This window comes from Aegilops tauschii, chromosome 3 (genome assembly GCF_002575655.3).
Source record: "Aegilops tauschii subsp. strangulata cultivar AL8/78 chromosome 3, Aet v6.0, whole genome shotgun sequence".
In the NCBI taxonomy this organism is placed as follows: Eukaryota; Viridiplantae; Streptophyta; class Magnoliopsida; order Poales; family Poaceae; genus Aegilops; species Aegilops tauschii.
Window position 1 is genome coordinate 17,687,921 of NC_053037.3, and position 22,846 is coordinate 17,710,766.

Genomic DNA, 22,846 nt, shown 5'->3' on the forward strand with positions numbered 1-22,846 from the left:
TGGGTGGTGGGGGTCGTGTCCTGAGCAATAGCTCTGCCCGACTGTGTCGATGCCGGTGATAGCGACACTTTTGTGCATCGTTTCCCTCCTTGGAGGTGTCATCGTGGGTGGCTTCCCCCATCATGGGCTCTAGGTGAAAACCCTTGGTCTGGCATTTGCCCGACCCGGGTGGTGGCGGCGTTGTGGCATCATTCCCTCCTTGGAGGCTTCTTCTCGTGAGCAAGGTCCTATTTTATTGGTCGCCAGGGGTGGGTTTCAAGGACGGCAACTTCTTCTCTTCGTGTTGACGGTTCCATGCTTTGAAGGTGGTGCTCTGAAGAGGAACTAGGTTTGACAAGGTGGTTGTGCTCGAAGGTCTGCCATTGAGGTCCTTGCCAGTTTCCATCTACACTCTAGGGTAGTGAGCATTCCCATCATCCGACGGTGAGGCACCCTTTGAGTTGGGGCAAGGGAGTAGGGGGTTCCTTTTGGCGATGGAACCGGAGGGCGTTGTGGCACCGGGCGCCCAGGCGATGCTGATGACATGGTTGCCGTTGACGGCTGGCCCCATTCTCAAAAATTGGCATTGTTCGTACCGTCAATCCTTCAATCATGGTTGAGGGTTCCAATGTCTTGCTGGTTTTGTTGCTGCTCGTGAGCACCATTGTATCTTACCGGTGTTTTTTCGTTGTTGCGCGTGTTGTGTTGTGTTGCATCGTTGGTTGTAAGGGTCTGATCAATTTAAAGCTAGGCACCTGCCTTTTCTCTATAAAATATATGTGGGGGGTGCGTTAGCCATGAATGAAATAGTTAATTGGTCATATACATGTTTTAGTTTTTTATTTGGTGGGATGTGTGCAATTGACAGAATACGTGTGGTGTGGTTGTCCATGAATGGATTAGTTGATTGTGTGCTCGGGACAGGTGTCAGAAAAGATAACAACAAATAATACCACTCTTGTGAAGAGTTGATGACGGTGAGGTAGCTCTGTAGTGTATAGAGTTTTCAATAACAAAACCATGAAGAATATCAGTGCATCAAGGCTCTCAACCAAAAACGGAAGTTGCGACACAAAAAAGTTCGGTACAAACAATGGTTTATTGATGTTTTCTTTCGCATGAATCAGATCGATCCATAGTGCACATGTGTACTAATTGGCCCGATCTTACACGCCTGAACGTCTTGAGCACAAGAATACTTTCTACCCATTACTTGTATGGCGTTCAAACATCGCAGCAGCAAATGCCACCACCATCCGGTACGCAGTGGGCTTTATTGTGTCCAAAAAACTTGCAGTGATTCAGGCACGCCTCTTCGGATGCATGATCTTTGTGGCAGCTTACAAAATGAATACAGTAATCGATGATGGGGATTGGTTTTTTATCTACACACGTTGAGGTATAGCAGTGTAAGCACGTATAAATCTAGTTGCTTGGATTAGTTTGAAATACATATACAAAGGTGTGCTCATATCATATACTAAAATGAATAGGAAAATAGATAAACAAACGGATGTACCTGCGTGACATGATAATAGAGTGGTAGACATCATCACAAGACCTACCAAGCATAGAGCTGTTGCCGTGTTCTTGATATGTGCCATGAGAGATGGTTTGTATTTTATTTTGTTCAAGACAGGTTGACCTTGTAGTTTATATATAATATAAAATCTCTTAGATTCATTCCTGCCTTTTATTATTTCCCACATTTATTTTGTTTATATATATCTAAAGTTTGGTTATGCCCGCAGATATCACTATTATAATAGTTACATGACATGCAGAATATATTTTCTCGGATAACCTTTTATTCATTGCCTCCTAAATTTTCATATTTTAATTAATTGGTACCCTAAAATACTTTTTATATCACACATATGCGTCCCTATTACGCGTAATCTTCTTAATTGCTTCCAATATTTGGTCTATATACATATCTAATTAATTACTGCCAACATAGAATAGCTTCGCCCCATCCTACAATATATCTTTACAAAATCTTTGTTGTTAATGGTCGTTGAGATTTAAAATCTTTGATTGATACATGTATTACTGAATATGAATATATTAGTGCGAGTGATGTGTGTGGCCAACACTGCATCAAACTAATAATCCATTTTCCCTTATAGAAGGCAACTAATCCTGGATGATTTTTTTGGCAAGTTCAGTTGGTAAGAGACAGCAAATGCTGTTGTTTTTTGCCGCAAAACTTCTCTTCTTCCCAAAAGATGCCTACCCCATAGAAGTAAACTTGCCATCTAAAACGTTTGCAAATGCTAACTCCTGCCAACGAACGAACGTTCGCCAGCTATTGCAGTCTAAAAGATGATGTATCCAGATCTTGGAATAGCTTGGTAGACTTGCTCGTTATATTGTTATAAGGTTGTACAGTAATTCCAGCCCTACAAGTTAGGGAAACCCATCCTATCTGTAGTCTGAAGAGGCGCGAGCGTTTTGTAAAATGTTGACAATTTTAAAAACTGTAGACGATTTTGTTTACAAAATTTTGACAAAATTTATTTATTTTAGTTTTATTTGAAATAAACAAATATTTTCTTTTTAGGGGAAAGTGAAAACCTGTAAAGGCATATAAAATCACTAGAAACACATAGCGTCATTTAGGAGCTCCCTTTGCTGATCTGTATAGTCCTCTTATAACTCGCTCACTGCGATGCTATTGATGGCAAAACGCACATGGAAAAAGCCTTTCCTTCTTGAGCCACGTAGCCCAGATCGCTCCCAATTTTCTTTCTCTTTTTTATCCAGTTTTCCGTCAGTTTAAATCAAAAAATAGCTCTCTTGCTTATGTCGGTAGATTTTAAAAATATGTAACAGCAAGATAAAAGTATATGATTTTACATGAATTATAAAACTGTTTGTGAATTTTCAAAAACGATCCTGAACTAAAAAAATGTTCATAGGTGTAAACAGATGTTCTTCCTTATAAAAATGCTTAGGAATTTATACAATCATGGAATTTATAAAAATACGAAATTCAATAATGTTCTATAATCTTCAAAAAATGTTGGTGTTTTTAAAAAACACATATTTCAAAACTAATTGTAGTTTGAAAAGGATTATGTATTTCATAAATATTCTTGAATTAAAAAATGTACATAATTTTTAATGAATGTTCATGAAGTTTAAATTTATAAATAAAAATAAAAAGGATAGAGAAAAATCAGATAGAAATCCTAGAAAACCACAAGAACATGGGGCGTGATGTGCACTCCACCTATGCATTAATCCAACACTTTTTCGCAGTGAGCCACAACTACATTTTACAATGGCTTGCTACACGCATGCGCTGCCACTCCCATGTCCTACTCATTTGCCCCATGCGAGTGCATCCCCCAGTGGCCGCAACCTCTTCTACACCACCGCTTAGGGTTGAAGTTGTCGCCGTCCTCCCCCTGCTTCCTGGACGGTTCACCTCCGCTTGAGCATGACTGCGGCGTCCCACCCAATTGGCCTTGACAGTGCTCCTCGGCCCCAGCTAAGGCCACTGGCCCGTTCCACTGATGTTTAGAATTGCTGCTCATGCATCTGCTTGCCACTTTGCCGACAATACTACTCGCTGACCCGTGCAACTCTAGCATGTTGGCTAATTCTCGCGTGCCTCTTGGACCAGATAGTTTCTAAATCAATGCATTAAAGTTAAACTAGATAGTTGACCTTTTAAGTTTGGGAGCACTTGGTCAGGCAGCTAAAAACTGGTTTTGTTTCAGTTGATTTGCTCTCCCTCTTTCAATTGTCTTATTTAAATCCAAAGCCTCATCTTTTTCATCCTCTTCCCATCGAAGCGACAATGTTTTTCTTCCTCATCAAACATGTGATTTCTCTCCCTCCTATCCTTAGCCAATTGGCTGCCTCACATTCGTTGAGTACCCGTCTGAGCAATTACGAAGGACTTACTTCTTGCTGCATTGCTTCAAGAGATCTTGGATGATAGGTCCATAGTCCGAGATTTGCACACCACTCGGTGGCGCATGGTTGACTTGATCAATATAACCGGGCCATCAGTTGCATTGGTCTTGCATGGTACCCCCAATGGTTCCCAAGAGAGCCTTAGATGCAGCGTTATGTGACTTCCATTATTGTGCTGTAGTACGCCACAATCCTACCCGAGAGTCGGCCCTTCGATTGATCTGTTCCAACTGATGCATCAAGTGACATGTTCGTCCAAGCGTTACACAATGCAATATATTAATCTTGGCAATACTTGTGAGTTCTAGATCTTGATGGTGCCTTCACGCTTGATTGTGTCTCCATAGAACCATGAACAACTTCCGGCTCCTCCTCGGCGTTGGCCTCCACTTTTGGCTCATAATCCTCCTCGGGGTCTTCTTGTTGATCAAACACCGAGTCATAGTTGAGATCTTCAAGCCCAAGCATATGTGACTCCTCCAATGATGACCAAAGTTTGTTTGTGTTCATCTCCGCACTATGACAACAACAAGCTCATCACCCTATGGCCGCAAGCAATCACCATACAATGCACTGATCGATATGAAAGTACATTTCTTTACCTTGGATGGCATTTCATCGACCACTTGGCAGCCACGACCCTTGGTGATGGCAGTGGCGGCCGGACGACAGCCGTAAGGGTGGCCGAAGATGGGGTACGAGGCACCGGAGCCATCTTATTCTTATTATCCTCGCCATATCCTCGGTGAGCGCCGACGCGGCTCTCATTAACTTCCTTGCCAGCTTGTCAGAGGCTGGAGCAGCAGGAGGGCGGCCTCCCGTCTTCAGAGAAGCAGTGGTCTTGCCACCAACCTTGCTACCGGCGGTGCTTGCCTGTGTGGTGGCAAGTGTGGGTTTTAAGTGCCTAGCTTCTTCCTTGGTGCGGACAGCGACGCAGGGCTCATTTCCTGATGCGTCGCGCTGGCGGTGGTGGCTGGTGAGGTGGTGGAAGGGTCTTACATGTCCATCATTTTTTCCTCGGGTAGGTAGCCGCATCCGGCCTGCTTGCCGATGGCGTCTCCACCGCACTCGCAGGACTTCCTCACATTCGTCTGCAACTTGACATGAAAATATGTCTGCCACATGCCAAAGTGGTACTCGACACAGATAAAAGCCTCACACAAGGCGATGAAGCATGCAATGTGCAAGATAGAAATGAGGGAAGGTGGTGGACTTTGAAGTAGTAAAAATGCAGCAAACCCCGGAAGGACAGATGAATCAGAAAAGCCCAAACCGTGAATCAGAAAAGGGATGAAATTGACACTCTTATGCAGCTCAGGCTATGGGAACACCTCTTCTCGGGCGTCGCCATTCTCGGTCACAATGATGGGAGAGCACGCAAGGACCACCATAGCTGAGGAAGATACCCATCGGCGGCAAGGCGGTCCAACTGGCCACGTCGGTGGAGGGCATCCATTTTCCCTTTGTCTTGGAGGTGACCTTGGCCACAACAGTGGCAATCTCCTTTCCAGTGTTGACCATCTTTCCGTCCGTGGTGAGCTTGTAGCACCTGGCGACATGGTGGTGATGTCGGGCTGTGCTGGAGCGATGGTGCTATGGCACGGTGAAGTAGCAGGACAATGGCACGGTGCAAAATCGGTGGAGCTATTGTTGTGTAAGGAAGAAGATGAGAACAAGGGAAACAATAGCATGAGCTCCCCCTTGCTCCATCCATTCCCTTATATACGAGGGTGGAAATGTGAAACAGCGACAGGCAATCAACGCCACACAGTGGTAAATCTCTTCGTATCCCCACGATGGCGCTAAATGCGCATGGGGATTGAGGTGTCTCCGTTAAGTGCGTGCGAGAATCGGACACGCTTCCTCTGTTGATGGGACGTGGCGTGGGTGGGACCTATACCCACTCCCGCATGTCACATTGACTGCTAGGTCAAGTCTGACACATGGTCGGGTGGGACCAGCTGATGAGACAAGTCTGCTCTAACAGGACTGTGCAGTTTGAACCATAAAGACACTATGCGGGAATTCAACCCATGAGGAGCTGACTGCGCGGGAAACATTTTCGGCGCAGGTCGGCTATCTTCATAATTGGCTCAAGACCGAGGTGGATTGCGCTACCCCAGAGGCGTTCCGGCAGCTTGAGACCAATTACATGAAGATGTTGTTAGGGAGGCTTGGAAGAACAAGTTTCAACCTCGACGACCTAAAGACAATGTGCAACTTGGTGTGGGCAAGCTTGAAGAACAAATTAGGGCTATGATGGTGTCACGGCCCGGGGGTACCTCACCATGTCAGTTCACGGCCTGGTGGACCCCTAGGTCGGTTCCATCCTGGGTCACTTTGGGCAGCCCGTGACATTTATATGGAAGACTCCAGAAGACTTAATGTACAAGACAAGTGTACTCGAGCTGAGGAGGAGTCTACCTCCACCGATGTAGTCGACTAGGATCTGTAAGCCTAGGACCCCTGGTATGTTGTATAAGCCGGGGCCGGGCTCGCCGAGAGATCATCGGGTAGGTTCCCCTTTGGTATATCATATCTAAAGCTAATTTGATTGATTTACAACGATCCTTTTTTGCATGAGTATAGGGATTCATTTAACCATGGGGCTCGTAGCTTTGCCAAGGTGGCCACGCGATATTGGTTCGATAACATGTATGGCCTCTCTAGCGAGCATCTTTGCTTGTATCCTGAACAATCCTAGATCTATAAAGAAAATCATGAGTGTAGAATAATTCCACTCCTGGAAGGTCGAATAGATTGGTCGAACATGATCCTTATTTATAGGAGACGTCTACTTCTCAGTTGACTAAAATTTAACGCAAAACTGTTTTATAAATCTCTGTATGAATCTATGCACAATTTTACCGTGTTGCAAAAATTTGTTCATCTGGTGCAAAACAGATGTAGTTTTAACTAAGGCTCCGCTGAATTTACAAGTTTCTTCATACCGATTTAATAGTACTGAGAGTGATATAATAGTTCGTTCAGGCGGAAATCCAATTTGGCTCTTGGGTGCACATGCTCTTGCACGCGAAAATAATTTTTGAAATGTCAAGAAAAATCCAACAAAATTTTTATGTGTTCATAGTCACATCCAAATGCTACATACAAACTTTAGGCAAAAACTTTAAGCATTCTGGCCAGTGAAAAAATAAAATTAAATACCAAATGTATGCAACAAATGTCACCCAAAATTTGTGTTTTTTCACCGACGAAACACTGCCGCTCTGTTCCACATGAAAATTGTCAGGGATGCTCGCGACACTAACACGAACCCCTAGGTCGGTTCAAAAAAGAAATCTGAGTTTCTTTTTAACATTTAGAATTTTTTTACAGTTACTGTTCATGCGGGAGCATCTGCTCCCAGGAGCCAAAACGCCTCCCCTGTTGTTCAGGTTAGTTCAAATGCAGTATTACTCTCAGAGTTGTTGGTTCGATGGTTATGTCTATTCAGTTTGTATAATTTCACTAGTAGAAAAAGGGCCTATTGTTCCGGTTGGTAAGGGCCTTTTGTCCCGATTTTTGAACCGGGACTAAAGGGTCGTTACTAATGCCCTAACCCTTTAGACATGAACCGGGACAGATGGGCCTCCACATGGCCGGTGCGGCGAGCCCAGGCAGGAGGGCCTTTGGTCCCGGTTGGTGGCACTCCGGGACCAATAGGCATCCACGCGTCAGCATTTCAGTGGCTGGGGTTTTTGTTTTTTTGGGGGGGGGGGGGGGGGGTTGGGGGTTTTGGGGGGTTATTTTAGGTGTTTCATATATTGTGTTAGCTATCTAATTAATAGAGAGAAGTGTCCTCTCTTATCTCCGTGCTTGGTCGACGCTACGTACTATATACGTATGGAGAGGACTAAACACGCTAGCTAGTAAGCAAATGAAGGAAACAGAAGATCATCATGAACATATGCATACAGAGAGAAGTGATATCGACCACCTCTCCTTCTCCGAGAGATTGGTCGAACAACAAGTTCTCGTATATCTATCCGACACTACCGGCTACATATATACAATAATTATCTCTTACAATATAATCTCCTAATTAAATTGTAAAAACACAGGGTCCACATAGTATTCTCCGTTTTCAGCGATCACGTGGTCAAGGAAGAATTTCGCCAATTCCTCTTGAATTGCTCGCATACGATCTGGTGCTAGGAGTTCATCCCGCATCCGAAAGATCTAATTTGAAGAAGGGGTCAATACATATATATATATATATATATATATATATATATATATATATATATATATATATATATAAATGAAACTCGACACACAAATGATGGTAATAAAATAAAATTGTGAATATTATTGCTTACGCACTTCATATTGTTCGTCAGAGTAGCCCCGCTCACAGGTCGTGTAGCGGATGGACTCGCAAATGTAGTATCCACAGTAATTATTCCCGGGTTCCTGCCACAACCACTTTACAAGAAATAGAGGTCAATCAAACTGATAAGCAAGCATGCTAAATGGTATTGATGAAACTAGCGCTTGAGTCACTAGGAGATGCGCGGAACATGCTACTATAGTATTTACTTTCGGGTGTCTAAATTGCAGCTTCTTCGGCAGTCCCGGAGCTTTTTTGGTGAATTTTCTCCAAACCCTGCCAGACAAAGAAAACAATTACTTGATATCAGAAAATGAACAAAGTTGCTGATATGGTGGATAATGATCGATTTAACTTACTTCTCGAGCATTTGAGTCATGTCTGCATAGTCCTGGGGATCTTTTCGTCTCGAGTCTAAGACGGTTACTACTCCCTGCTCAAGCTTAATCTCTAGGAGAATATAGTGGAAGCTGCGCACGCATGCATAAGTCATCAATTACATTACTATAACCTGGACTAATAAGGGAAACCGAATATGCACAAGACAGTAACACTCACTTGAAGTTGTAAGGAAAGAGTATTATATCTTTGTTTTCATTTATTACCAACGATCGTAGCAAGTTGGCCTCGGTATTTTCGGCATGATATTTAACCTCAGTTGCATCTATGACATTTGTGTTAATGAACCCAATATCACCGATTTGTCTTTTCTTCAATTCGGCGATCTTCAATCTGCATAATATAGTGAGGATAATTATAAATACATGCAATGAAAGAGCTGACCTATATAGAGAGACTTAATGACAGAAGTAGTACTACTTACAGACAGTAGCAAGTGATCGTTGATTTATCGAGGGCCTTTTGATTGAAAAACTGGAAGAACTCCTTAAATGGAACATTCAACAGTTCAATTCCAACGAGGTCATGCTCCGGTTTAACTCTCAGCGTCAAAGTATTCCTCCCCCCAGACTCTCTGCAGGTTTTCATGTACCAATCATGTAATCTTCGCATCATCGTTGTTAGAGATCTTTCATCTTTGACGAGAGGCTTCCTGTAATGGTATTTGTGTTCGTCCACCTCCAAGATTTCATAATGTACATCGTCGGGCAGGTAATCTCCAAGATTGCTATAACCGGGCACCATCCTCGGATCTACAGCGACGATGTCGCTAGACACCTTGAGCGGGGGGCACGATTGGTTCGCTTGTTCGCCGAGCTGGGCAATTTTTTTCCCAGCTCGTCGTTCTTTTAACCTTTGATCACTGACAGTACTTCCCGACCACTCCGCTTCGGCAAATGTCTTTGCAATAATGCGCTCATAGTTGCCTCTCGGCGGAGACTTTGGTGGTTTTGTCAGGGCAGCCAGAGTGTGCTTCGCTTTCACCGGATCTACCTTCTCCTCCGGAGGTGGATGTTTCTTTGCTTTCACCCCTTCAAAGAAGTTCGTCACTTCGGCTCGCACGATCTTCGTGGTTTCCTCCTCGACCCTCTCGTATGGTAACTTCTCTGGAGTCTTCAGAGAAGGACCGAATCTGTATTGCCTCCCGCCTTTGGCTGTACTGCTAGACGCCGGCAGAGCAGACGGAGCGGCTGCGGTTGTCTTCTTTCCTTGCTTACGAGGCGGAGGAGAAGGACTACGACGCACTGGAGCAGCCGGAGCGGCGGCGGGTCTCTTCCGCCCTTGCTGACGAGGCGGAGAAGGAGGAGGCTGTCTGCTCTGGTGCGCCAGCGCAGGCGGAGAAGGAGGCGGAGGGCCACCACGCGCCGGAGAAGGAGGCTGAGTGCCCTAATCACTCGCAGGAGGAGGAGGCGGAGTGCCGCCACGCGCCGGAGAAGGAGGCTGAGTGCCCTGATCACTCGCCGGAGGAGGAGGCGGAGTGCCCTTACTCGCCGGAGGTGTCCAGTTCGGAAGGTTAATGAGCTCCTTCTGCCATAGGCATGGAGTCTTCAGAGCAGAACCCAGCCGAGTCTCCCCTTCACCGGTAGGGTGGTCAAGCTGGAGGTCCTCAAATCCCTCCGTTATTTCATCCACCATCACCCTAGCATATCCTTCTGGAATCGGCCGGCAGTGGTAGGTTGCGCCGGGTTCAGGAGGTAAAACAGAGCCAACAGCCGCCTTGACTTTGAAGTTCTGCCATTGCGCCATAAGGTGGCAATGTTGAGACTCCGTGATAGCATCCACGGGGTAGCTAGCAGGAGCCGTCAAGACATGCTCCGGCTGAAGCAGCTCGGTGGAAGCCACGCTGCTTCTCCGCTGAGATGGCGGGGTAGCTTCGGGGGTAGTTTCGGCATGTCGATTGCCGTCTCGTTCCTCTAGCGCTTGAACCCTTTCGTGCAGCTTCTGAACCCTGCGTCCGGAAAACTAGCCTTCCACGGAACGGAGCCTGGCATGCCTCGTGTCCGTCCAGGGTGCTCAGGATTCCCGAGGGCCATTGTGAGCTCGTCGTTCTCTCTGTCTTGATATAGTGCTGAAGCCTCTTGACTGGTATTCTCAAAAGCTCGTCCGTCCAAACGCACTTCCCTGATACAGGGTCCAATTTTCCGTCAGCCCCGAAGAACCAAGTCCAGCAACGGTCTGGCCGGTTCATTGTCTGTGGTTCGATCCCTTTATCAAGAAGATCATTCTCAGCCTTGGCCCACTTAGGCCGGGCTTTGAGGTAGCCACCTGACCCCGTGCGATGGTGAAGCTTCTTCTTCGCAGCATTCTTCTTGTTTGTCGCTGACATCTTCTTACTCTTTTCCGATGTCTTGTGGGCCACAAATGCGGGCCAGTGATCTCTGATCTTCTCATACCGGCCGATGAATTCTGGTGTCTCTTCTTTGTCGACAAACATTTTCAGCTCATTCTTCCACCTCCTGAATAGGTCTGCCATCTTCTTAAGAGCATGAGACTTGATTAATTGCTCTTTAACTGGCTTCTCCGGATCCTCCTCTGGCGGTAGGGTGAAATTTGCCTTCAGCTCAGTCCAAAGATCATCTTTCTGCTTATCATTGACATAAGACACCTCAGGGTCTTCCTTCTTAGGCTTATACCATTGGTGGATGCTGATCGGGATCTTGTCCCTAACAAGAACCCCGCACTGAGCAGCAAATGCTTCCTTTGTCCGGATGGGTTCAATCGGTTGGCCGTCGTGCGCGATTGCTGTGATCTCAAACCTTTCATCTGAGCGCAACTTTCTCTTCGGGCCTCGTCTCTTTACTGAAGTTGTGCTCGATCCAGAGGGCTAGAAAAAAGAAGAAAGATGAGAGTTAATTAATATGTGTACATACCAAAACAATGAATGCATCAATTAGCTAGCCAGTACAGGCTTAACTAATATATTTACCTGGCCGGACTCTGTTCGGTCACCGGAGCCGTCACCATGGGCTCCTTCTTGCACCAGCATTGGGTCACCGGAGCCATCATAATCATGTCTTTCCTCCTCCACTCTTCGATCACCGTAGCCTGCTTCTTCACCCTGTTCTTCCAGACCATCATTATCGTTAAGATACGACAAGACATCACCTCCGGCTAAGATTATGTCCCCCAACACCTCTTCTGCTTCCTCGTCTCGTCCGTGCTCCATTGTTTCTGCAAATATTACAACATGGCAATTATTACACAAACATGACAGCAGGTGGATATATTAGTGCAAACGTAGACCTAGCTTATTCCGGGTTTGGGGTGGCCTCGGCAACGCTTCAAGGGTAGGGGCGCGGCGGGAGGGGGTAGGAGACCGACATCGTTTTTTTCTAGGGTTTGGGTGTCCTCAAGAGTTTTGGTCGAGCGAGAGGGCCGAGGGGTGCTCCCGTGGTATAAGTTATCACGGTCAAAGTTATCCGGGAGGGGGTTACATCGACAACGACGACATACATACATGGGAAAATAATGTTATCGGGGAGGGGGTAGGTCGAACCCCCCCTCGTGTTGAAGTTATCGGGACACGGGGTATATCGACAACGACATATGCGATAAAAAATAAGAAGACGAAGAAGAAATAAAAAGACGAGAAGAAGATATTAATAGAGGAGAAGATTGAAGGAAAAAACAAGAAAAAAAAGAGGAGAAGAAGAAAGGAATAGAGGAGAAGAAGAGAAAATAGAAGAGAAAATAGAATATATTCTATTTTCTCTTCTTCTCCTCTTCTTTTTTTTTTCTTTTTTCTTCTTCTTATTTATTTCTCCTCTTCTTCCTCTCCTCTTCTTCTCCTTTCTTCCTCTTCTTATTTTCCTTTTTCCTCTCATTCTTTTTCTTCTTCTTCCTTACCTAGCTAGATATATAAAACTTTTCTAAAAATGTAACTTTTGCATATATACATGGAAAAAGTGTTATCGGGGAGGGGGTATATCGACCCCCCCCTCGACCCTCTTTTCCTTCTTCTTCCTTCTTCCTTCTCCCTCTTTTCTTCTCCAACACAAAACACATCTCATCTTATCTCATTTCATCCAAAAATAATTCTTTGCATATGAACATACATACATTTACTTTTTTTCTTAAATGTTACATATGAACATTTTCTTAAATGAGCATATACAACATATACAGAGCATTATACAGTGAACATACATACATACATACATCGTAACAAAAAAAATGAAAAATAGGCCGGTGGTCGGTGACGACGACGATGGTTGGCGGTGGCGCGCGCTTACGGATGGCGTGCGGGGACGGCAATGAGAAGGAAAGGGGAGGAGGCAGGGGCTCACAGCGTGGGGAGGGGTCAAGGTCGCCGGCCGGAATCGGTGCGGCGGCGGACGAACGGCCCCGGGGATGAACGGGTCGCGGGAGCCGGCGTGGTGCTTCCCCACAGCGACAGCGACGACGGGCGCGGGCGACGGCGACAGCGAAGACGGGCGCGGGCGACGACGATGGCGTCGGCGGGGGCGGCGGGCGGCGTCGGGGCAGCCTGGCGGCGACGGGGTAGGGGCGACGACGGGGGCGCGCGGACGGCGTCTGGGCGGCGGGCGGCGTCGGGGCAGCGGACGGCGTCGATCTGGGCAGCCTGGCGGCGTCGATGAGCTCGGCGTCATCGGGGCAATTGGCGATGAGTTCGTCAAATTTTCCTAAGTGCTACTTATATACCCAGGCCTTTGGTCCCGGTTCATAGCACCAACCGGGACCAAAGACACCCTTTAGTCCCGGTTGGTGCCACCAACCGGGACCAAAGGCCTCTTTTCAGTAGCCCAAAGGGCGGGTAGCGGCGGCCTTTGGTCCCGGTTGGTGGCACCAACCGGGACGGAAAGCCTTGCACAGCGGCGTGGTGGTGGGAGTTTAGTCCCACCTCGCTAGCTGAGAGAGAGTCGCACCTGTTTATAAGGTGCGGTGCGCCTGAGCTGTCGAGCTCCTCTCTAAAGCAGGCTTACGGGCCTTACCTATCTGTACATGCCTGTGGGCCTACTGGGCCTTTTGCGGGCCTGAATCCTGGCCCATGAATGGGTTTCTAGTCGTATTCAGGCCGTGGTGGCCCAATTGGTGGCATAATTTTTATTCTTTGCCTTTTTTTGTTTTCTTTTTTGCTTTATTTATTTTGTTTTGTTTCTACTTTCAACAAAAAATTTATTTATTTTATTTTATTTTGTTTCTAATTACTTATTTATTTTACTTTATGATAATTCTTTTTGCTATTAAAGTTTCTAACAAAAAAAGTTCTTTATGAATATTCTTTTTGCTTTCAATGATTTTGAACAGAAAATACTTTGATAATTTTAGTTGCATCAATTTTATATAATTTTAGTTTCAATAATACTAGAGGTTGCTTATAATGTTTTGTACAGAAAATACTTTGATAATTTTAGTTTCATAAATTTGATTTATGTTATTAAAGTTTATTTTATTTTGTTTCTACTTATATATTTTATTAAAGTTTATATTATTTTGTTTCTAATTACTTATTTATTTTATTTGTTATTTTTCATGCATTTACTGATTATTTTGAGGTATAAGACCCTAAAATTGAAAAGCATTTCAAATGAACTCTGAAAAGGTTGAAAGTTGGCATGGTATCATCATTTCATCCACATAGCATGTGCAAGAAAGTTGAGAGGGTTACGGCAAAAACTGGATGCACTTCCTGTACAAAACGGACAATGATATCATACTCGTCTGTTACAAAGTTGGCATGGTATCATCATAATAGTTGCGGAGAAAGTCTTCACTTTTTCTTCCCTTGTGTCATTTGCTTATTGCGCCGTAACCATGGATAATCTTCATCGTTTATCAGGATGCTTGGGTCAGCCTTGACTTTCAAGGGAGGAATTTCATGAAACTTTTCATAATCTTCAGACATGTCTGTCTTGCCCTCCACTCCCATAATGTCCCTTTTTCCTGAAAGAACTATGTGGCGCTTTGGCTCATCGTATGATGTATTCGCTTCCTTATCTTTTCTTTTTCTCGGTCTGGTAGACATGTCCTTCACATAGATAACCTGTGCCACATCATTGGCTAGGACGAACGGTTCGTCAGTGTACCCAAGATTGTTCACATCCACTGTTGTCATTCCGTACTGTGGGTCTACCTGTACCCCGCCTCCTGACAGATTGACCCATTTGCACTTAAACAAAGGGACCTTAAAATCATGTCCGTAGTCAAGTTCCCATATGTCCATTATGTAACCATAATATGTGTCCTTTCCCCTCTCGGTTGCTGCATCAAAGCGGACACCACTGTTTTGGTTGGTGCTCTTTTGATCTTGGGCGATCGTGTAAAATGTGTTCCCATTTATCTCGTATCCTTTGTAAGTCAATACAGTCGAAGATGGTCCCCTGGACAACAAGTACAACTCATCACAAACAGTGGTGTCACCTCTGAGATGTGTTTCCAACCAACTGCTGAAAGTCCTGATGTGTTCACATGTAATCCAGTCGTCACACTGCTCCGGGTGTTTGGAGCGCAGAATGTTCTTGTGTTCATCGACATACGGGGTCACCAAGGTAGAGTTCTGTAGAACTGTGTAGTGTGCTTGAGACCAAGAATGCCCGTCCCTGCATATTATTGAGTCCGCTCCTAGTGTGCCTTTTCCAGTCAGTCTTCCCTCATACCGCGATTTAGGGAGACCTATCTTCTTAAGGCTAGGAATGAAGTCAACACAAAACCCAATGACATCCTCTGTTTGATGGCCCATGGAGATGCTTTCTTCTGGCCTAGCGCGGTTACGGACATATTTCTTTAGGACTCCCATGAACCTCTCAAAGGGGAACATATTGTGTAGAAATACGGGCCCCAGAATGACAATCTCGTCGACTAGATGGACTAGGACGTGCGTCATGATATTGAAGAAGGATGGTGGGAACACCAGCTCGAAACTAACAAGACACTGCGCTACATCACTCCTTAGCCTTGGTATGATTTCTGGATCGATCACCTTATGAGAGATTGCATTGAGGAATGCACATAGCTTCACAATGGCTAATCGGACGTTTTCCGGTAGAAGCCCCCTCAATGCAACTGGAAGCAAGTGCGTCATAATCACGTGGCAGTCATGAGACTTTAGGTTCTGGAACTTTTTCTCTGGCATATTTATTATTCTCTTTATATTCGATGAGAAGCCAGTCGGGGCCTTCATACTGAGCAGGCATTCAAAGAAGATTTCTTTCTCTTCTTTCGTAAGAGCGTAGCTGGCAGGACCTTCATACTGCTTCGGAGGCATGCCGTCTTTTTCGTGCAAACGTTGCAGGTCCTCCCGTGCCTCAGGTGTATCTTTTGTCTTCCCATACACGCCCAAGAAGCCTAGCAGGTTCACGCAAAGGTTCTTCGTCACGTGCATCACGTCGATTGAAGAGCGGACCTCTAGGTCTTTCCAGTAGGGTAGGTCCCAAAATATAGATTTCTTCTTCCACATGGGTGCGTGTCCCTCAGCGTCATTCGGAACAGCTAGTCCGCCGGGACCCTTTCCAAAGATTACGTGTAAATCATTGACCATAGCAAGTACGTGATCACCGGCACGCATGGCGGGCTTCTTCCGGTGATCTGCCTCGCCTTTGAAATGCTTGCCTTTCTTTCGACATTGATGGTTGGTCGGAAGAAATCGACGATGGCCCAGGTACACATTCTTCCTGCATTTGTCCAGGTATATACTTTCAGTGTCATCTAAACAGTGCGTGCATGCATGGTATCCCTTGTTTGTCTGTCCTGAAAGGTTACTGAGAGCGGGCCAATCGTTGATGGTTACAAACAGCAACGCATGCAGGTTAAATTCCTCAAGTTTGTGCTCATCCCACGTACGTACACCATTTCCATTCCACAACTGAAAAATTTCTTCAACTAATGGCCTTATACACATCAATGTCGTTGCCGGGTTGCTTAGGGCCTTGGATGAGAACTGGCATCATAATGAACTTCCGCTTCATGCACATCCAAGGAGGAAGGTTATACATACATAGAGTCATGGGCCAGGTGCTGTGATTCCTGCTTTGCTCCCTGAAAGGATTAATGCCATCCGTGCTGAAACCAAACCATACGTTCCTTGGGTCACCTGCAAACTCAGCCCAGTACCTTCTCTCGATTTTTCTCCACTGCGACCCGTCAGCGGGTGCTCTCAACTTCCCGTCTTTCTTACGGTCCTCACTGTGCCATCGCATCAACTTGGCATGCTCTTCGTTTCTGAACAGACGTTTCAACCGTGGTATTATGGGAGCATACCACATCACCTTCGCAGGAACCCTCTTCCTGGGGGGCTCGCCGTCAACATCACCAGGGTCATCTCGTCTGATCTTATACCGCAATGCACCGCATACCGGGCATGCGTTCAGATCCTTGTACGCACCGCGGTAGAGGATGCAGTCATTAGGGCATGCATGTATCTTCTGCACCTCCAATCCTAGAGGGCATACGACCTTCTTTGCTGCGTATGTACTGTCGGGCAATTCGTTATCCTTTGGAAGCTTCTTCTTCAATATTTTCAATAGCTTCTCAAATCCTTTGTCAGGCACAGCATTCTCTGCCTTCCACTGCAGCAATTCCAGTACGGTACCGAGCTTTGTGTTGCCATCTTTGCAATTGGGGTACAACCCTTTTTTGTGATCCTGTAACATGCGATCGAACTTCAGCTTCTCCTTTTGACATTCGCATTGCGTCCTTGCATCGACAATGACCCGGCGGAGATCATCATCATCGGGCACTGGTTCCTCTTGATCTTCAGCAGCTTCCCCCATTGCAGCATCATTGGGCACATCGTCTGGTTCCTCTTGATCTTCAGCAGCTTCCCCCGTTGCAGCATCACCGTATTCAGGGGGCACATAGTTGTCATCGTCCTCTTCTTCTTCGCCGTCTTTCATCATAACCCCTATTTCTCCGTGCCTCGTCCAAACATTATAGTGTGGCATGAAACCCTTGTAAAGCAGGTGGGTCTGAAGGATTTTCCGGTCAGAGTAAGACTTCGTATTCCCACATGTAGGGCATGGACAACACATAAAACCATTCTGCTTGTTTGCCTCAGCCACTTCGAGAAAATCATGCACGCCCTTAATGTACTCAGAGGTGTGTCTGTCACCGTACATCCATTGCCGGTTCATCTGCGCGCATTATATATAATTAAGTGTGTCAAAAACCATTACAAAACATAATGAATATATAATTAAGTGACCAAATTAATAGAAGTTCATCATCACATTAAAACCAAAGTACATACATAGTTCTCATCTAACAACATATAGCTCTCCAAAGCATCTAATTAATTAAACCATACATTGAAACTATGTAAAATATTTCAATGCGAAAACAAATGCGATCATAATCGCAACCAAGGTAACAATTGATCCAACGGCATAATGATACCAAGCCTCGGTATGAATGGCATATTTTCTAATCTTTCTAATCTTCAAGCGCATTGCATCCATCTTAATCTTGTGATCATCGACGACATCCGCAACATGCAACTCCAATATCATCTTCTCCTCCTCAATTTTTTTATTTTTTCCTTCAAGAAATTGTTTTCTTCTTCAACTAAATTTAACCTCTCGACAATAGGGCCGGTTGGAATTTCCGGTTCACATACCTCCTAGATAAATAAAATCTATGTCACGTTGGTCGGCATAATTTTCATAAACAATAAATGAACCAATAGTTATAAAGATAATATATACCACATCCGAATCATAGACAGGACGAGGGCCGACGGGGACGGATACCAAAACCATCGCACTATATAATAACAAGCAATACAATAGTAAGAAAATTAGACAAGTATCTATCTAAAGTAAGAATTTTTTTCTTTCAGAAAGAAGATAAGAACAAGAGGCTCACCACGGTGGTGCCTGCGACGAGATCGGCGCGGGCGATCGATGGCGGTGAAGACGGGAATGGGACGTGACGGGCCGCTAAACCTAGACAAATCTCGAGGAAAATGGAGCTTTGAGGTCGAGCTTCGAGAGAAGAAAGCTTAACTACTGTGGCTCGGGCATTTCATCGAACACCTCATGTGCACCACAAAGCCCTCCCCTCACCGGCTAGAGAAAAACAGAGCACTGGAGTGCTCTGCTCGCGGGCGAGGGGTATATATAGGCACCTCATTGGTCCCGGTTCATGGCATGAACCGGGACTAAAGGGCAGCCTGTGGTCCCGGTTCAAGCCACCAACCGGGACCAATGGTGGTGGGCCAGGAGCGAGGCCCATTGGTCCCGGTTTGTCCCACCAACCGGGACCAAAGGGGCCAGACGAACCAGGACCAATGCCCCCACGAGGCCCGGCAGGCCCCTGGCCTCACGAACCGGGACCAGTGCCCCCATTGGTCCCGGTTCTGGACTGAACCGGGACTAATGGGCTGACCCGGCCTGAACCAAAGCCCTCTTTTCTACTAGTGTTTATTATAATTTTCCGTATCTTAGTAGCACAAGGTTTTGGCACATGAAAGTACATTGTATCCATCATTTCCATAGCATTCACCATTCGCAACAGCACCATATGGAACGGTCGCAATGACTTTTTTCAAAGTTGTAACCACGCCATTCACAGCTAAGCTTGCACATGGCAACATTGTTGGGCGTTGGTATCTGGCATGCTCGGAAAGGAGTACACGAAGTCCACAATCCAGTTGTACCTACAAACAACAAAGTATATATAGCATCCCCGTTCATATTAGCATATGTAGTATAAGTTGCATGAGTTTAGATTATATGAATATCCAAGGTACATCATACATAATTGGACTATTGTAAACATAAACAAAAGAGTGTACCTTTGTTTCTCGTAGTTGCTTGACATGACCATAAAGTGCTAGACATCATCAGAAGAACTACAAAACATATAGCCTGTGTGTTGTCCTTGATAGGTGCCATGAGGAGTGGTTTCTTATTCCTTTTTTTCCTCCTATACCTATATTCTTTATGGGCGATATCTCTCAACCTATATTTCTTATTGTGTTATTTATATGGAGGCATAAATCTCGAAGGACCCATTCTTGCTCTTATATTATTTCTCACATTTATGTTTTGATCATCATGTGTTTATATATAATCACTTGATGTCCGCAAGGTCACTATAGCATTTAGATACGATAAACCAAAATATATCTTGTGGAGAACATGTTACTAAATGCAACCTAGATTTTGATATTTGAAATTAATCACTACTCTGAAATACCATACGTATAGCACACTAAATTGTGCCCCCGCAAAAAAAAAGCACATTAAATATGTATCTTCAGTAGTAGTTGTTCTATCATGTAGCATAGTAGACCCTTGTACGAAAAACATATCGGATAATAATCACAACATTATTTCTTTAGGATTCCACAACATTAAACCATTATATTGTATCTTTAGCACTCAATGTAACAAGCAGAAAAGGCCACCCGAAAATAGTTAGAAATAAGCCTGTAGACAACCTCTACTGTCGGGTTTTGCATGCACGCAGTTTGCAAAAGGGACACAAAAGAAAGTTGACCCTTTTTTCCTTGAGCAAAAAAAAAAAGTTGACCCTTGTCTTGTGCGCAGAGATAGGCCCAGACACACAAGGCCGCAACACGGGGCTTGATTATATTTACGGCAGATACGTTCACTAGCCCACCAACTTGCCTTTCCTTCGCTTCGAGGTTTCCTAGTGTACTACCTTGCCTTCAGTGGGCGTGCTAACTGGACCAGGACAAATTGAAGTCTTGAAGTTAAGGGTTGAAAGTGATTTTATAATATATATTTTCCGAGTGTTTTTTCCTTGTGTTTGGTAGTGGTTTTTATTCCGGTTCTTCCAGGTTCTTTTTTCTTCCATCAGTTCTCTATTTTCTGTTCTTTTTCCTTTTTATATTTTATATTATATATTTTTTCGTTTTCACTTCATCTTTCTATTAGTAAATATTTAAATTTCCAAAAATCCTCATGAAAGTTACATAAAATGTTGACAACTTATTTGAAAAATTACATGATTTTTGCAAAATAGTCACAATTTTTTCAATATTTTTACTTTTTATTTGATATAAATAAGGATTTGTGTTTTATGGGAAATGTGAAAACCTGTAAATCCACATTAGATCACTAGAAAACCAACTGTCGGCATCCCGTTATTTCAACACACATAGCGTCATATAGGAGCTCCCTTTGCTGATTTGTTGCAATATGCACTACTGGAATTAGCTTATTTGCCGTCTGCCAGTTCTTTGCCGTCTGCTGGCGGACGGCAAAGAAGGTCTTTGCTGTCCGCTTCAGAACACGGACGGCAAAGACCTTCTTTGCCATCTGCCAGTTCTTTGCCGTCAGCTGGCGAACGGCAAAGAGGGAGGTGGGCCCCACTAACAAGCTGCTCGGGGGAAAAACCTAACGGCCCCCTCTTTGCCGTCAGCGAGCTGACGGCAAAGAGCAGAAAAGCGGACGGCAAAGAGATAACCTAACTAACGGCTCCCCACCCCGCCCCCTTCCTCTCTCTCTCTTTCTGTCCTCCCCGACGAGACCACCGCCACCCGCCGCCGCCCCCGCCACCAGCCACCCGCGCCGCCCCCTTGCCCCGTCGCCCCACCACCTGCCGCCGCCCCCTCGCCCCTCGCCCTGTCGCCCCGCACCCCTCCCCTGCGGCGCCCCGACGTCCACCGCGCCCCTGCCGCCCCTTCCACGCTGGCCAGCCGCCCGCCCCCTCCCCTACGTGGTCGTCCCCGCCCCGTCCCGCGCGGCCTCCCCCTCCACCGGGCCGCCGCCGCCCCGTCCCGCTGCGGCCTCCCCCTCCACCGGGCCGCCGCCGCCCCCCCGAGGAGCGCCGCCCGTCGCCGGCCCTCCCAGCCCCGTCGCCACCCTGCATCGCCGCCGCCCCATCGTCGCCCCCTCCACGACCCGTTGCCGCCCCCCACAGTGAGCCCCTGCCCCTGTTTTCTTTTCAGTTTTTCTTTTCTGTTTAGTTTAGGTTATTTAGTTTAAGTTTTTTTAGTTTAGTTAGTTTAGGTTATTTAGTTTAATTAGTTTAGGTTATTTAGTTTAAATAGTTTAGGTTATTTCGTTTAGTTTTTTAGTTTAGGTTTAGTTTTAGGTTTAATTAGTTTAGGTTTAATTACATTAGATTAGTGTTAGGTTTGAGTTAAATAGTCCTAATTAAAGGAAGTGAAAAAAGATGAAAAAAGAAGAAGAAAAGTAGAATAACTAGAAAGGGGGAGGAAGAAGAAGAAGAAGAAGAAGAAGAAGAAGAAGGAGAAGAAGAAGAAGAAGAAGAAGAAGAAGAAGAAGAAGAAGAAGAAGAAGAAGAAGAAGAAAGAAGAGGAAGAGGAGGAGGAGGAGGGAGGAAGAGGAGGAGAAGAAGAAGAAGAAAAGAAGAAGAAGAGGAAGAAGAAGAAGAACAAGGAGAAAAAGAAGACGAAGAAAAGAAGAAGAAGAGAAGAAGAAAAGGAAAAAAGAGGAAAAAAGAAGAAAAAGACACCCCGACCCCGACAACCCGACACCCTGACACCCAGACCCCGACACCCTGGCACCAGACCCCGACCCACACCCCGACCCCGACCCCGACACGCCACCCCGACACCCCGGCACGACACCCCGACCCCGACCCCCGACACCCTGACACCACACCCCGACCCCGACACCCCGACCCCGAAACATCACCCCAACCCGACACGGCACCCCGACCCCGACACGACACCCACGACACCAGAGGCCGACGGGGTCATATATTTGTGAATTATGAGTTAGGTCATATATTTTTCGATTTTGTTATGAGAAACATCATATATAATTGTGTTGATCGGGTAGATTTAAACATCATATATATTTTTCGTTTTTGTTATGAAAAACATCATATATTATTATTCATGTCAGTATTTTTTTATGTTGTATTAATTTCGTTTACTCTTTGTCATGGCAGGTGTTGAAAGATGGTGGGCGCTGGTCCGGAGCGCTCCGAGGCCCCTTGTTCGTCGGCGCGTGGTGGGAGGTCTTTCATTCCACCCGCACAAATCCGCCGAGCGTTGCTGGACAGTATGTCGACAACACCGGGCCCTTCTTCGTCGACCGCGGTGCCCAGAAGGGGACGAGGAAAGGGAGGGAAGAAGAGAGGTGGTGGAGCACGTGGTCGCGGGAGAGGAGGTAGGGTGACTGCTAGGGTGCCTTCCTCGCCGCCACCCCCAGCTTTTTCACCCGAGCACGTGACTGCTAGGGTGCCTTCCTCGCCGCCACCCCAGCTTTTTCACCCGAGCACGTGACTGCTAGGGTGGACTCATCCGAGGAG

At 45.8% G+C, this 22,846-nt stretch overlaps 1 long non-coding RNA gene across 1 annotated transcript; it reads right to left on the reverse strand.

Moving 5' to 3' along the window:
- Positions 1–1,059: 1,059 nt before the first annotated feature.
- On the reverse strand, positions 1,060–2,105 carry LOC120975280 (uncharacterized). Its single transcript, XR_005771063.3, has 2 exons — positions 1,499–2,105; positions 1,060–1,364 (listed from the first exon to the last, which is right to left on the reverse strand). It is a non-coding gene; the product is annotated as an uncharacterized lncRNA (long non-coding RNA).
- Positions 2,106–22,846: the final 20,741 nt, after the last annotated feature.